This window comes from Euprymna scolopes, chromosome 2, assembly GCF_053919585.1.
Source record: "Euprymna scolopes isolate OS-2025 chromosome 2, ASM5391958v1, whole genome shotgun sequence".
In the NCBI taxonomy this organism is placed as follows: Eukaryota; Metazoa; Mollusca; class Cephalopoda; order Sepiida; family Sepiolidae; genus Euprymna; species Euprymna scolopes.
In genome coordinates, this window is record NC_136483.1 from 192,801,123 (window position 1) to 192,814,717 (window position 13,595).

Genomic DNA, 13,595 nt, shown 5'->3' on the forward strand with positions numbered 1-13,595 from the left:
GGAATGCGAGTTACTGGCTCAATTGCAATTGTAGTCATGAGCAACAATGATGAATGAAACACAAAAGAGGATGGGGTGGATGCTTCACCAATGGATGTTTTGAGATCGTGGAAGTAGAAGATGAGCAGATAATAGATTGAAGAGGGAAGATGAGGATGGCATCGATGCAGTCACAACAGCTGTTTTGTGGAGGAGGGGGTGCATATTTTTATTTTGGATAGAAAAAAAACAAACAATTTTAATAAACAAACTCATTCGCATAACATATTCCATTCAACAAATTCTTTAAAACATAAAATAGATTTTTTTAATAATCTGAAAAGAAAATTCTTTAAAAATAATAGATTTAGAAAAGCCTTTCAATAATTTTACTGAGCTTAAAATTATTTTTAGAAATTTGCAAAGATTTATGACAGTAAAATAAAATAAGAAAACGTCTCAAAAGTTTCAATTTTATTGTCAGTACATTTGTGAAATTTTAGTAAAAAAAAAAAAAAAAAAAAAAATTACTTAATCTCTCACTAACCCTAGGTCAGACTGGTAAGCCGTCCTCTGAAAAAAAAAAAAAAAAAAAAAAAAAGCATCACCCTAACTGCAAGTTTCAGTGACAAGCCTCTACTAACGCAAAACACACACACACACACACACACACACACACACACACACACACACACACACACACGTAAAAGCATCCTTTCTCCTACCAAAAAAAAAATGCTAGAATGACCCGGAGGTGTGTGAGTGGGGGAGAAGGTAATTTTACATTAAACTCATATGTGAAACCGGCACTCCGCCCTAAATTCTAATTGTTTTTTTTCTTTCCCAAGATTTTCAGGGTGTTTGCACATAATTGCCAAAGGAAGTGGAATCTCATTTTTGGGGAGGGAAGAGGCAGAGGAGGATTAAGGGAAGAGTGATAATTTACCAGTACGTCTTTTCTATACTGACTTAATGAGTTAACTTAATTTTTGGATTTTAAATTCTGTAAATTGCAATAAAATGTGTTTTTATCTGTAAAAAGAATGGTCAAACCTTTTTATGTGTAATAAAAGCTGAAAACAACAATGTTTAGTCCAAAAAAATAGACAGGAAAAAACATATCCATCAACAAGAGAAAACTCACAAGTGTGTGTGTAGAATTGACTCTTTAATGAAACAAAAGTCTCCTGCTTACCCCATGGCAGAGAGAGGAAGAGAAAAGGGAGCAAAAACATGTAAAGAGAAAGAAAGAGATAAATAAAATGGAGTCAAAGAAGAAATTAGACATTTCTTACTAAAAAAAAATTAAGCAAAAGCCATTTCTGAATTGCCCTAAAAAGTGAAGATCTCATATTTAACTTTGATAAATACAGTGATTAAATTATTATTAAATCAAAAACTAAAACGAAATTTTTAAAATTCTCTTAAAAAAAAAAGAAAAAAAAGAAAGAAAAAAAAGAAAAAAAAAAAAAAGAAGAATATAGCAAACATGACTACATTTTAAATTATTTTTCAGTAAACCCTCTACCCACAATATTCTCCACTTGAGCAACACCAGGTAAATAAAGGTGATTACAAATATGACGAAGAAAAAATGCTCATTCAACTTACTTTCCTTTTCTATTCTCCGCATTTCCAACAAATGGGCCAAACAGACCCTCTTCACCAATTGGAAGATTTGGAAAAGAACTCCAACCTCCTAAAGAAAAAAAAGAAAAAGTTTCAATTTTTAAAGAAACAAGAAAATTTTCTTACTCAAAATTAAAAATTATGAGCTGAGACTTTAACAACTGCTACAGTGCTACACATCTGAATTCTCAATTTTTGAAAGCGATTTGTTCAAAACGGTTACAAACCAGTAAATTAAAAATGAGATTTTAACAAAAGGTTTAAAATTCTTAAACTGCTGAATAATAATATACATACATACATACATACATATATATATATATATATATATATATATATATACATACAAAAATGTAATCATTTTTTTTAACAAATCGGAAATATATTTTTTAATCCATTACAATATTCAGTTTGATTTGATTAGATTGATTAATTTCATTTTAAGTTGTTTGTTTTTGTTTGTTTGTTTGTTTTTTTTTTCCAGGATAGGAGTAAGAAATGAAAATATTTTCAAGTTTCAGCAACAACCATAATACAAATGCTTGTTTTTGCTGTTGTTGTTTTTACAACATTTATCTTCAAATAAAAAATACAAAAGATAGAAATATAAAATGGTCAATGAGCATTAGTTGTCCAACCTCCAAAGGGTGTTTATTCCGAAAGCCGTTCTTAACATGGAGAAGTTGGAGTGTTTATAATACGCTGGGGCACGTCGTAAAAATTGACCAAAAGTTGTTTAAAAAATCGACATTGAATTAAATTTTTGTAAATATGTTACTTTTTTTAAAACATCTTAATTTACAAATGGAATATTCGTATGTGGAATGACGTTTTTTTTTTGTTTTGTTTTTTTTTTAACAACAAAAAAAACAATAAAAACGTACACTGACAAAATAATAACATTTTGCACTTAAAATTTTTCTAAAAATATTCCTACTTTTCATTTTTCTATCAAAATGAAAATATTTTTTTCAAATTTAATTTGGAAAAAATAAAAAATTTTAAAAATGAAACAAGGAAATAGATATTAAAATCTACAAGAGCTTGAAATTAAAAAAAAAATAATGATAAAATTTTAAGTTAAATAAAAAGGAAGGGGTTACCTTTGTTCGAAAAAGAAAATACATTTTTCTGTTGCCAACATCGCAAATAAATTGACGAGTTATCTGCCCTTGGCATATTTATAAACCAACATGTTTCGTTTTCTCTTCATAAATTACAACCCGTGTTCGGCTTTTCTTTAGCCTCTGTGCTATATATTAGATATTTTGGTCCTGCTTGGTGCTTAGGTCATCCCCCAAGTACCACTTTTTCCATTTGAGGGCGACGAATGGTTACCCATAACATCACAGAACTGAAGGGAGGAGGTAATGCTTGGGAGAAAGGGCGAAGATGTTACGACCTTGTTAGAAGGTGTGGGACGGTCCCCACGCTGTCAGTGTAAGTTGGGGGGGGGTAGTTTGTAATAAAAACAAACAAAGAAAAAAACATTAAAAACCATTAAAATGAAAACTCGGTACTCATTGGGCGTTGAGTTCCATGGCGACTAGTATAAAAATTTAATGGTCGCTCCCTTAGTCTCCCCCCAGTCAACGCTAACGCATGCGCACGTAACATTTTTTATTTATTTACGTTGCCGTAGTAACTAAACGATTATTTGTCACTTTTACAAACATTTATTTATTTTGAAAACGCCCAAGGAGTACCGAAAACTCGATCGGAAAAATATAGTCGCCATTTTATAAAGGAGTTGAGAAAAGGGTTAATGACACGTAACTCGGATTTATAAGGACAGGGAACAATTCTTTAAAACACTTGGTTTTGGTTACAATTTTTTTAATCAAAGAAAAATAAAATGTTTTGTTTTCGTTGTTTTTTGTACTATTTACCCTGAATAATAAAATTTAAAAAAATCAGTCCATAGTTTAATTATGAATTTGCCCAACGTTGTCAACTTAGGTGCTTCTTAATTGTAATAGAGAAATATTGAATTTTAAGAAAAACCAATGTAAAACCTACTTAATGTCATGTCGCAGTAACGAACAATACCTAAAAATTACGAAACACAATAAGGTAAAAAAAAAAAAAAAAAGTAATTATTAATGAAAACATTGTTTTGTTTTCGAAGAGATTTAGCGAAAATTGTGTTTTGGTCCAAGATTTTCAAAATTTTCAGAATCCTCCCTTATTCGAACTTTTTTTCTTCTTTTTTTTTTTTTTTTTTTTTTTAAGTAAACCTTAGTTAATTAGTTTCACTAATTATCTTCGAAAACGGTTTTCATTAATAATTAATTTTCTAGCTTATCGTTTTTCGCTATTTTTGAATATGTTCATTGTTGCGACAAGACAAGTAGATAGCATTGGTTTTACCTGAAATTCATTAATTCAATAGTTCGAATTTTGTTACATCCATATTTATATGACCTGTGTTATAATACGAAAGCGATGCAGCAATTCTAGGTGACTTTTTGGACAGGTGCTAGGTCGCAGTGTTTAAAATTCCACCATTTCCATACATGGCAATTAAAACACGTGTTTTATTTTTTGCCAAATTTATTGAATTAAAATTACGGTTACTTAAGGGTCCAGAAACAAATACACACAAGAAGTGATCATAATTAAAATAGATTTTAATTAAAAAATAAATAAATAAATAAATAATTTAAACTAAATTAAACTAATAAAGATTTATTGGAATTTAAAACTCAAAAAGTCAGAAACAAAAGTTTGATCTTTTTCTCAGAAATAATATTTCATATTTAAAAATCTAACAGTACTAGTTTAGACATTATAAAATGAAAATATTGAAAAAAAAATTATATTGTACGTACTCGTTATGGAATAAAGTTTTCATTAAAAAAAATCCACTTAATTTGATCAAGTAGTTTTTTTTTTGTTGGTTTTGTTTTTTTCCAGAGAAAAATCAAGGAGGAGGGAGCGCGAAGGGAGATAACTCGCATCATCGCTTGAAGTTTGTCAAAATTTGACGATTATTTTGAAACATGGGCAGAAAAAAATACATATTTCAGCCTTTTCACTTATTTTACAGTTTCTCTGCCCCTTTTTAATCCCTTTTTCGTTTAAAGGCCCTCCCTCCTCCTCTGCGAAATAGGCAAGATGGCCGCGACAGGACCGATCTCAATTAACATTTGATTTTCCTCTGTAAGAAAAAAAAAAAAAAAAAAAAAAAATCACTTAAATTAAGTGATTGTTTTTATATTTTATTCCATAACGAGTACGTAAAATGTTTTTTTGTTTTAATATTTTCATTTTTAAATGTCTTGATTAAACTAAACAAGTACCAATCTAAGAAATTTCTATTGTTATACACTTTATTTTTAGAATTACTGTTTCCACTTTACTTCCGGTTTGTCCTTTGTTTTTAATTGATTTTTTACGGCATATTTTGTTTATTAAATTGTTAGGTGAAAGTACAGAATAGGTAAAGGAAGTCCCTCCGAACTTCTCATGTTAAGAAGGTATTTTCTAAATAATGTTATCATTAAAAAGAAAAAACTTAACGTAGGAGAGGCATCCGGAAGTGAAGTGGAAACAGTAATCGTAAAGATATATAATCAATGTCAATAGTGTGCTGAATCTTCTTTTTAATAGGACGAATTATTTTAAGTTAGGTGTCTTAAAGAAAACGGATTATTTAACAATTCAAATTGCTGCTTAAAACGATTTTTAAAAATTTCTGATCTAATTTCGAATTGCTTTTGAAAAATAAATCAATCACATTTTTGACCGAAAACAGAAGATTCCTAAATCTATTTTTATAATAAACCATTGTGTAATGTTTTGCAAAATGTTTCGTTTATGATAATTATAAAATATTTATTGAAATTAAAAATTAAGTACTTTAAGGAACCGAACTTTTTAAAAACAATTTAAATACGAAATTAAATTCACCATAATACATTTGTGTTTGTTCGTAAAAATAGTTTGGTAAAAGAATGATTTATTTGGCGATTATTAGAAATTTCAAAAGGAATTTGGAATCTTAAATTACCGAATAGTTATTTTAATTAATCTAAAAATTCTTAGCAAATTCTCATTTGTTAAAGAATTGGATACTTATGCAGAATACGGACAGTGCTGAAATAATAATACTTTAGAAATCTATTCTTAACATAAGGTGGGAGGCTAAAAAAAACCAAAAAAACTATTCTGTACTTTCACCTTAGAATTTAACAAACAAAAGATATCGTAAAAAATTGAATTTAACTTTAAAATCCTATCTAAACAATAAAAAGTTCGTATTCTGCAAAATTACCAAGAAATGAAATATTTTGGAAGCTGGCAACCAATTTTATAAATAAGAGATTAAAACATTAACAAAATTAGTTATATTCTGATGACGAAACACTGTTGTAATTAATTCAGTTTAATTTAAAAAATTCTATTTATATATAAAAAAAATCTAAGTTATTAAAAATACCACTAACAATTTAAAAAAGTGTGGGCCATTTGAAGAGAAATTCTTTTGGAAAGATTCTTTTTTGGGTGCTAGTGCACTTATTGAATCCGCGCTATTTTTTAAATCGTATTTCCAAGTTTAATTAAAGTTTTATATGTTTGTTTTTTTTGTTGTTCAATTGTTATGTTAAAGTATAGAATAGGTACAAAACACCCTCCCTCCCCATGTTAAGAATAATAACGTTATTATTTCAGCACGGATCAATAAATGCACTAGTACCCTTTTTTTGTAATTTTAAATCGAGAATAAGCTACAAAGTTTTTGAACATTAATTAAAATAGTAATTGCCTCAATAGAAGCTGCAACTGAAACTGCTACAATGTCAATGGTAACAACGGTCTTATTATTTTACGCTATTTACTTAATAAAAAAAAATTAAATTGCATTCATTATTTCTTCAAACATTGCTTGCCATGTGCCAGCCACAAATTAGTTTTTGTTGTTTCTTTTCTTTTTTTAATTTTTGCTCACGCGACTCAAGTTAATCAGTTATTGGCAACCATTTTAAAGTGAATAATAAAAAATAAAAATAAATATCTGCTGAGGATATCTAAAAAGAAAACAAATGACCAAGTGTAATGTTTTTTTTGTTTTTTTATCAAACGACATCGTAACTTAAAAAATTCTATTCAAATAATTTAGGAAAATATAAATTAAAATAAACTCCATGGCAACGCAAAGTAGGCCGTCTAGTTGAATAAAATTCTACTCTTAAAATGGCACGAGAAGAATTTTCAATTCGATATAGTTCTTTAGTTTCAGTTGAATTTGTGTTCACCATAAGTAAAAAGTTATTTAAATTCTAAGCCAAATAAGTGAATTGAAAAAGATATTTTTAAAATATGAAAAATCATTTACCTGCATGAAATAAAAAAATATCAATTTGTTTTTTCCTTCAAGATTAATTTACAAGTGACTGACTGACTGACTACTATCTTACATTAGAACCACATAAAAGAATTCATTATCAAAAATAGCACTAACAATTTGAAAATGGCAGTAGTTTAATTGGACTGGCTGTCATTTGAAGAGAAATCTCTTAAGAAGGAATTTATTATTATTATTATTATTATTATTATCATCATCATAAATCCAGAATAATCTACAAGTTCTTTTTCTTTTTCTTTTTTTTTTAATATTAGCATCAATTAGAATGATATTGCTTCAAAAATATATTTCATGTTAAAGTGGGAATATCACAAGATGGTTTTGAACAGAGGGCAAAATCTAAAACTATATTATTGACAAATGTCAAACACATTCGGACAATTTTAATTTTTTTAGTAATGAAAAAAATATAAAACATTTTCTTAATTGCAAAATAAAAGATAAACAAATCAGTCTCAAGATTCACCTTTTCATTAAAAAAAAATATTATCAAAAAAAATTTACTTAAAACGTCATGAAATTTTCATTGTAAAGAGATTTTTCGATTCCTCGCCGTTTCAGTTGTGTAATTATCCTCTACGTACATGCAGTCATAATAATTTCCCTACCCTCAATCATGGGGTCTGCATTTGCGTTTAAAATGCATAAAAAAATGTTTTACTTTAATATTTTAATAAGATAAAAATTATAAAACTTTAAAACTAATAGAAACGCTAATATGGGGTCCTCACTGATTTCTAAGAAATGCCCGGCTACTAAAGAAATAGTTACAAAAAACAGCAATGCAGAAAGGCAATGCAGTCTCTAAATCATTCGATATTTGTTCGATATTCGTGGTATTGATTGGATCAAATACAAAATTTCGAGTGGTAGTCAATAAGAAACCCTCTCCACGGGATGCGGGCACCTGTTCATGAATTTTACTTAACTTAATTGCATTCATACTTTCGATACGGTGAGCCTACAAGAAGGCCAGGTTACCTTAAATGCTCGTTTTCCTCAATAACATATTTGTTATAGGTGAAGGTGCACAAACAAAATTTGCCCTAGCTTCTGGTTAATTGGCCTTATCGACACATCGGCTTAATTTTTTTAAGATGGAAACATTTTGAACATGGACGTATTTCCTAATAACAGGGATTTAAATGAGAAATGATGAATAAAGATGAATTTCCCAACTGGAGAGTGCGGGATGGTGGTTCTCCAATCGATTCCCCAACCTGGTAAACTATGTCCTTTCCCCACATGTAAAATTTACCCCTAGATCCAAGTGGAAAGCCACTAAATAAGTTTTTCTGAACTCTACTACAAACCCTAAGTCCGAGTGGTAAGCCTCCACCTAAAAAACTTCTTTAGCCCTATCATTAATCCTAAGTTGGAGTGACACCCCCAATTATTAAAAAAAAAAGCCTCTCCTCCCTTAAAAAAAAAAAAAATGCACGAGATCTACCTTTCATAGAAAAAAAAATAGTTAATTGCTCTAAAATGCTAGAATGGGGTTTGCAATTTTTATGTTAAATTCATCGGCGAAACTGATCCCCCCCCACCCCCACCCTTAATTCTAAAAATTGTTTTATGAGTGAAAGGAGCAGAAAGTGATTCTTTGATGAAGCAAAAGTCTTCTACCTCTCCATATCTGTATCGTTTGAAAGTATAACGTGAGAATAAGCAAAACAAATCGTCGAAACGGCAAGAGGAAGAGAAAAAATAGGAGAGAGAGAGGGGGGGGGAGAAATAAAACCAGTCAAATGGCAAAAATATAGGACGTAAAACTAATGATTTGATAAAAAAGAAAAACGATTTTTCTGAATTTAAAAAAAAAAAAAAAAAAAAAAAAAAATTGGAATCCTGCCTTTTCTGGTTTACTAAACAGCGGAGGCGTTTCCCATCCGTGTAATAATAATAATAATAATACAAACCTCTTACAATCTTTCTACTCCAATCTGTGTACACGCAGTCATTATATTTACCTTTATCCAGACTTAACTCATTTTGTAATCGTTTTTTTCCTTGTCTGGTCTTATGGACTCCTCATAACATTTTCTTTTGTCTTAATTTTTGGACTTTCACTTTAACACTTTCTCCATGAAAACAAGTAAACATTAAATAACTTTTTAATAACCTCTTTTACTTGTTGAACGAAAATGTGAAATAAACTCGATAAAATGTAGGAATGGTCTGTGTCATTACTTTTAGTCTAAACACTTTCTCTCACCCCAGACTATTCTGTATCTCTATAAATCTATCAAACCATGTACAGAGTACTGTTATCATATTGGTCCAGGCGAATCTCTGTGCAGAAACGTATGTTTAATTTTATTGGCTCCGCCTTTTCTTCTTCTCTACAACCTCTCTCATAAACGTAATGTTGCTAGTCTCAGTCTTTTCTATAAATACTATTATGGTATGTGTTCTTCAGAACTGTCTGATTTATTTCCCTGCTCCCTTTGTTTCAGCTCGTTTGACTCCTTGATCTTGTGATCGCTATCAATTCGCTGTTTTAACCTCGTTGTAATACAGCTTCCTATTCCAGTAGCTTCTTTCCAAGAACTGCAAGGTTGTGGAACTCTCTTCCTGCTCACTATTTTCCTGCTAACTACAACCTTGGTCTTTTCAAGACTAAAATCAACAGGTATCTCCTGTGTTTGCGATAATCATCTTTTGTTCTTGTTAGCTCCTTATATCAAGAGGCCTCATGCCTTGTCTCAAGCAATTTTCATTTTTAAAAAAATGTCTAAATACTTCTGTGCTATAGTTTCACTTAAGAATTTTGCTTTTATTTTGATACAATCATAACTTCAATAAGAATCTCCGTTATTTGCATGAAAATTTGAAAATATTTTCAAATTTTCACCGGTTATGGGCACTGCCTTGTGGATGCCTTGAAAAAAACAAAGTCCAAAGAAGTAAACTCTGACAAAAAAAAAAAAAAAAAAAAAAAAAAAAAAAACGGATTTGAGTCCCAATAAGCAGATGGTAAAGCACTAATACCTCTTGCATCTGCTGACTGACTGTATTGGTTTGCCTTTCCGTTGGAATTTGTCTGCAATGCCGAGAGGGGTGGACCTTGGTAACTGGATAAACCTAGATCTCCTTGTTCAGGTTGTGCAGATCTGCATCCGAAGAGGCAACTCCAGCTTCGAACTGCATAGCCACAGATGATGCTGCAGTGCACCAGACTAGATGCAGAACACATCTCATCAGACATCACATAGCCTCAAATACAAGATTATAAATTTACCAAAATTTATTTCAATTACTGTCACTTTCCTTACACCCATTCTGGCATAAAGGGTTGCTTTATAAATTTAATATCTTCTCAAGAATCAAATCCTTTTTTTCTGATATGCCTATAAAAGTAGCTGTTGATATGTAGAACATAGAATCAACATTAATATACTTTGATGATCTATGCAGGACGGAATCCATTTCATGATTAATCTTATAAATCATACTCTAAGATCATTTGTTAACATCTATCCATACAACACTACTGTCTATGGCAGCACTTCCAAGAGCATTGATGATCAAAATCTTTTTGACACTTTCTCTCTTCTGATCTGGAGCACGTGGAGCAATATAGAGAAAAGAGTGACATGTTATCTTTTAATATCTCTAAACCCAAGCATCTCTTCTTTCACCACCAATGCTCGAATCCTTGTTTTGTTACATGGCTCTTTCACTGGTTTTGATTAGCAAAAATTAGGTTAAATCCATGCACAAATTTGATCATAAAAAATTTTAAAACATATGGAGCTGATTCAATACTACGCAATCAGTAAGTGATGTTATACTTAACTCAACAAGTCGAGCATGCAGGGTCCGCCTCCAGGAGTGAAAAATTTACTTTCACCATGATTAATGTTTGTACAAAATTTTTTTAAAATCCAAAGCAAGATAATTGAAAAAAGTGTGAACAAACGAAAAGAGGAACAGGAGTGAATTACTAGGTTCAATTCCTACTTTGTCAAGACATTAAAAAACGAAAATGTGGAAAAAAGGTTATATTGTTCATATTTGTTTTGGACTGAAAATCTCAACAAAAAAAATTTCATTTAATTTGATCAAGTATTTTTTTTTTTATAGCGGAAAAACACGTTCTTATGAGAGCACGTTGAAGTCAGCCATTATGAAATTTATTGAACACGCCACAGGGAGATAACTCCATGTAAAGCGCCGATACTCCCTCCCCATCTTTATTACTAGCTTTTCTTCCTAAAAATCAAACCTTTTGCTCGGTATCATAACAAATTGTTTTTTCGCTGTAAAAAAGAAACTACTTGATGAAATTAAGTGAATTTTTTTTTTTTTTTCAGAGAACTTCGTTCCATAACGGATACACACAATATAACCTTTTTTCAATATTTTCCTTTTTTAATATCTTGATTAAACTACAAGTACCTTGTCGGGGGACCAACAAAAACTAAACAAGGAACTTTATCTATTTCATTAACTAAAAGAAAACAGTCTAAACGATCTATGTCAAGACAAATTGCTTGACCACTGAAGCTGTCTGCGAAAAGTGTGAAAAGATAGAATAACACATGTATAGGTTTGTGTATCAACAGTATTTATTGACAATGCTTATTCTCTAAACTAACTTTTTACGTTGTGTTAGTTGCTACAAAAAGGACAAACGCAAACCTTATTTAAAGATTTTACTGAACATAAAAAAAAAAGGTTTATGAAACAAGAGTAAGAGTCAGACAGCAAAGCTGTTCTTTGAAAGAATTAAAAGGTGTTGAACAAATAATTCCTAAAATTCAATAATACAATTTCATGAGATAGTCAATTCCAAAATATGGTAAATTGGTTTATTTTATCCAGGTGCGCTCTTAAGAAAATGGGAGAAAAATAAATGGAGTGTTTTTTTATATATATTCACAACACTATATATGGCATAATCACGTTTGACACACCAGTTCCCATCAAATCACTCAAGTTAAGCAATGATGAACCTGGCCAGTACCAAATGGGTGACATTTGTGATTTCCGGGTGCTGTATATGCTTTCCGCTTATCTCGGCATTGTTTCCAGTTGTCCTAGACTTCTCCTTGCTACTGGACTCAAGCAGTGCCGATTAAGGAGAGGTGTGGTTGGAGATTGCACAACCCTTATTGCACAATAACATGCGCAACTGCCTCTACAGGAAGTATCCTTTGTCTTTTGAGACTGCACAAGGCATCGAGGTTCAAGGTGTTGTGCAACATTTCAGAGGACCACTGAATAAAGAAGATTTTTTAAAAAAAAACATGGATTATTTCCCTTTATGTTGAAAATATTTTAAACTAGGTATACCTAACTGATGGTGCCTAGGAGACTTTTTATTTTAATTTTTTTCTTTGCTCATGGACTCCTCCTCCCATCTTTTCTCTTAAAATTTACGTTTTCAAAAGATAATTCGATGAAGGAATATGTTATTAAAAAGAATCTGTTGTGAAATAAAAATGAATCAGATATCTTTAAATTTCATAAATACTTTAGATTATTTTTTATTAATCATGTTTTGTAATAGAATTTTGAAAGTTAAATTTATTGCAGTATTGCTTGGTTAAATTAATAAACCATAAATGAATTGGAGAAAAGATATTTTTTTTTTGTCAAAAAAATATCAAACAAATGGAGCAAAAACAAATCAAGGAAGAAAACATTAGGTTCAAACCCAAGTTTTAATCAGTCCATCTCAACCAGAGACAATCTGGTTTAGAAATGGTAGTCGATTTTCTAATAAAAGATACTACTTACACAAACGACAGAGAAAAACTTAAGTTTGTAGATGGATTCTGAATATATATGTGATATTAATTTACATATAAGGGAAATAGCAGGTATAAGAAGTACGAATTGGAGAACACAGAGAATCTAGTGTATGGGAGCAAAGCAAACACTAGATAGAGTTGGTACAAATTACAGATTTACAATTTGGAAAAAAAAAAAAAAACAATAACCAAACTAATTCACTGACTAGGCAAAATATGCCTGCATATATATAGTCCAGAATGTCCTTGATAGGTTGACAAAACGCATCATTTGCAGAATCAGACGTGACTCACTTTGATGTCCCAGATTTGTGTTGACAACCACTTGTTTGGGATAGTCACTGTCTCATTTACATCACAGACACAGCACACAAGTTGGTGTCACTTCAATTAGAAACAAATTGTAATGATTCAGAACACGGAAGACGAATGATAGCCAGTTAATAAGGCTTTATTCATCTAGCATAACAGGTATGCATGTTGAAATAGAAGAATTAAAAATTGCTAATATTTTACACAAAGTAACAATGCTAATATATGATATTCACCCTGAGTGGAAAGAGTTCAGGGAAAGGTTATGAAATGATATACAAAGGTTCAAGTTTAAGCATCTCTGTTTCTTAGATGATAGGGATGGACATGTTGTTGTCAAAGGATGAGTTCCGATAGGTTCTTATTGAGTGTTGTATCAGCCTGTGAGGTTTCACAAGGTTCTTCAGATACATCCGATTCAAATGAAGCGTCTGGTTGTAAGGATGGAGTCTTTGGTGAGATAACAGTCATTAGTATTAGGTGCTGTGGTTTTGGGGCAAGTTAACGCAATAACACCATTTCCTCCCTTCCAATTGGAAGTCTAACAT

General features: G+C 30.7%; 1 protein-coding gene across 1 annotated transcript in view; it reads right to left on the minus strand.

Moving 5' to 3' along the window:
• Positions 1–13,595, minus strand: part of LOC145300456 (uncharacterized) — a 62,889-nt gene that overhangs the window by 25,251 nt on the left and 24,043 nt on the right. Inside the window, exon 2 of the mRNA XM_080144484.1 lies at positions 1,591–1,678. The gene's annotated coding sequence lies outside the window, so the exon portion shown is untranslated. The remainder of the gene's footprint in view (positions 1–1,590; positions 1,679–13,595) is intronic.